We start from the raw sequence: 3,675 nt of genomic DNA on the forward strand, positions 1-3,675 counted from the left end.
TGATCTGCATATCTCCAATAAAATGGAGGGGGTCCAACTCACGATCAGTTTACTATTCCATATACATTTGGAAGATATAAAAGAGCTCGTCAAAAGTTGTTGAAAACTTTATTTATTGTCCCCTTAAAAATTAGATAGACCTATCACGTATTTCAATTCTCCCTGGTAGTCTGACAAACTTTCTTCCGCCCAGGTAACCAGGGTCGACAACATTGTAAATAATCACAAAAGTTTGTTTGATAAAACATTTTATGCTTATTTCATATGACCTTTCTTTCTAATAAACTATGTCCAGTAATGTCATTAAGACATATCATTTACCTAAAAATTACATATTATTACCAGATGCTTTTCTGGTAACTACATGTAAATGTACACAAAACAAACTGCATTGTATTTTTATGTCACTTTACATTTGCAAAAGCACAATTTTTTTTTGTGAAAATCGAAATCAAATATATTTTCTTACTTTTAAAATCTAAAACCATCAACACTTTTCTTGTACTCTTTACATATAGTTTTCTCTCAATGCTTTATTTACCATAGTCTTAATATAACATTTCGGAAATGATAGATCTATTTTGTAGAGAAAACGATATCTAAATTTATCTTTTCTCGTAAAATTGTGGGTTTCTCTTTTTGTACAATATTCGTGATTTTTTATATATGCAAAGCATTGTAAAAAATTATCCCTTATTCAGCTCATAGATAAAAATTGTCTATGATAAGTTTAAATAAAAAAGTTAAACGAATGTCATGAGAATATCTTATCGTTCGTTAACCTTTGACCTCCACTAAATTACAAACCAATGTCAAAAACAGCATGTTTCTTGAAATCTAAAAACGGAGGTTAGTGTCAGAGGAATAATTCCGACTTAAGAGAATGAATTTATGCATCCCTATTACAATTATAGCATACTTTTCAGTAAGCAAAGAGGTTGACTTGGAATAAAAATTAACTCGAGGTCATTTTCAACTTTGAATGATAGCATATGAACAGCTGACATTTATTTAATAAAAATGCATATATTTATGCATACATGTATTATATTCTTTAGATTGACGTTTGAACCTAAACATTACCTATTTTGTTTAGTCGATTACTTAAGGATCAGAAAGGCATTAACCCGCTTTTTATTCAGAGCACTGTGTATATTTTGTATGTAAACTGAACCGAAATGGATGGTGTGACGTCAAAATAATTGTATGGGTTTTTTGTTAAGGGGGGGGGGGGGGTGTTACCACAGACAAGTTCTACATTATGTCAGCTTTCGGTAAATACGATTTTTCTAACTTAAAACGTGCATTAAAGCTTAATTATATAGTTTATTTTCAAAACTTTATTAATATGAATAAGATAGGTTTTTGAGTTACCTTCCCCTTTAAGACAATGTTTCACAGATATTACAACAATAAACGTATGTGAAATATTTGAAAATCAAACAAATATCTTTTTGTAAAATTACTGATTATAATGATAGGTTTCTGCATGATTAATTTATATGCTTTCCGTTTTGGCAAAATGAGTTCATAAGTGCAAACTTTTTTGTGACAACAGCAAGGAGATAGAAATTGTAAAACAACTCCAAAAGACTATAATTAATGATTCATTGGCCAAAATTTAGCAGTAATAATCATTTTGAGATAAGCTGAAAATGCGGCAATTATAGAAATTCAGATCTTACTAAGGCCATAAATGCACTTTTTACAAAGAAAATAAAAACACGCTTCATCTAATCAGCCCCCCCCCCCCCCACAAACACACAGACATGTACAATTCAAACGAAGAAAGTTAATCAAAACAAGTACGCAATAATATAATGCTGAACAAACTTTAAAATCTAAAAGCCATTTTACCCAATGTACGACACGCATTCTTGGATCAACGTTGTGTTCATTTATCGTTGTCCCCACAGAGGATAGAGCTAGTTATTTGCTTAAAGCAATATGAGCTGTATTTTTTAGAATTTTATTTTGTTGTAAAAACCTGCTAGTATGCTTAGTCTCCACGTGACTTCATCTTTTATGATAAATTAGGTTGGAAAAAATCATTAATTTTTGTCAGAGGAAAGATATTTCTTCTAAGAAACATATAGCAAATCAATTTTTGTACAGGACGATAATACTTCAATTTCGCTCCAATTAATGCTCCTTAAACGCCATTTTCACAAAAATTTGGCGAAAAGAAATGTAAAAACCATGATATTTTTTCATTTTAGTAGAAAATAACATTTTCGTTTAAAAAAAAATTATCACGAAAATTGCAGCTCATATTGCTTTAAAAACGTTTCTGTAAACCTATTTAACGAGGCCGATTCTAATTTGTTCTGCCCTAGATTTTTGAATGAAATTTTTGCATGAATTCTACCGATATAATTATTATTTTAAGATAAAAAAAATAAGACATTTACCACAATGTGTGTATAAGGGGTCATCTCAAAGTTTGTTAATTTTTAACATAGGACCCTATGGGATATTGCTTGAAATGTATCAATTTTGCACATTTTTTACAAATTTTTTTAAAATTCTGCCTTAGGGATTTATTTTTCTGTTCTGCATATTAAAGTTATTGCTAAAAGGCATCAAATGGTCAAATAAAAAAAACCCTTCAGCTGCTGGTTTGTTCCAGGGGTCTTATCAAAGTTGTTTTTTGCATGCCCAATTTCCCAGTTTGTCAGATAATGGCTATTTTTTATTTGACAAAGGCGTAAATGGTGATCTTTATTGTATTATTAAAACATTCAGACATATTTAAGTAATAAATAAATGTATAACATTACATATTAAGGGTCATTTATATAAAATACATGGTTACTATTTTGAAATATATGAATTAAGCTATAAGGGTTAAGAAAATGTGTCAGAGGGCTAGGCTTGCTGAACCCTCTTCACGTTTACGACACGAGCCCAAATATAGCTTATACTTCGAGACATTTATGTTTATTCCACAATATAATATCGATACTACGCATCAAATGAGCTATTTTCAACAAATTTCGCTGACTATCTGCAGTTGAAACTATCACGCCATGGCGTCAACAAAGCAAAAAGATGACGTCACAATACAAATGAAACACTGCGCGAAAGCGTGCGTACTCGTTCTGTACTCGGCCTCGTTAATAGATGTGATTAATTAGGGTCTTCCGTTTCCCACGCAAGACCCTCTTGTTTTTCTTCGGTTTCTTTTTATTATTTTTTTTCTGACTCCCTCTCGGCTTTATATCTCAAAAAATTTTCATCCGATTTTCATGAAATTTTCAGAGCTTTTGTAAAATTATCGTGCCTCGATGATGTTTAAGTTTCAGTATTTACGTCACTTCCGTTCAAATTTGACGGACATTTTTAATTTTTAAAAAAAGATTTTGTCTGGAAGATTTCTCCATAAACTTTAAAGATATCGCTTCGAAATTTTTACTGATGATAGATGTATCAATTCTATGGTGTACTGGGGTTTTAAAATTTTATTCATCAATTTTGCTCAAAACCGTAAGTTGTTTCAATTTTTGGAAATTTTCTTTTTTTTAACAAAATAAGCCAATACTACTGTCTAATAGAACTTGCCATGGTGAATTCAAATCTAAAATTTGTTTTAAAATCGGACGATTAATTGCAGAGATATTGGAGATTAAAAATCGCTTTTTTCCGGAAATTTTCGCATTCTTGGTTTCAAAAAAT

The sequence above is a fragment of the Crassostrea angulata genome, chromosome 8 (assembly GCF_025612915.1).
Source record: "Crassostrea angulata isolate pt1a10 chromosome 8, ASM2561291v2, whole genome shotgun sequence".
Classification (NCBI taxonomy): Eukaryota; Metazoa; Mollusca; class Bivalvia; order Ostreida; family Ostreidae; genus Magallana; species Magallana angulata.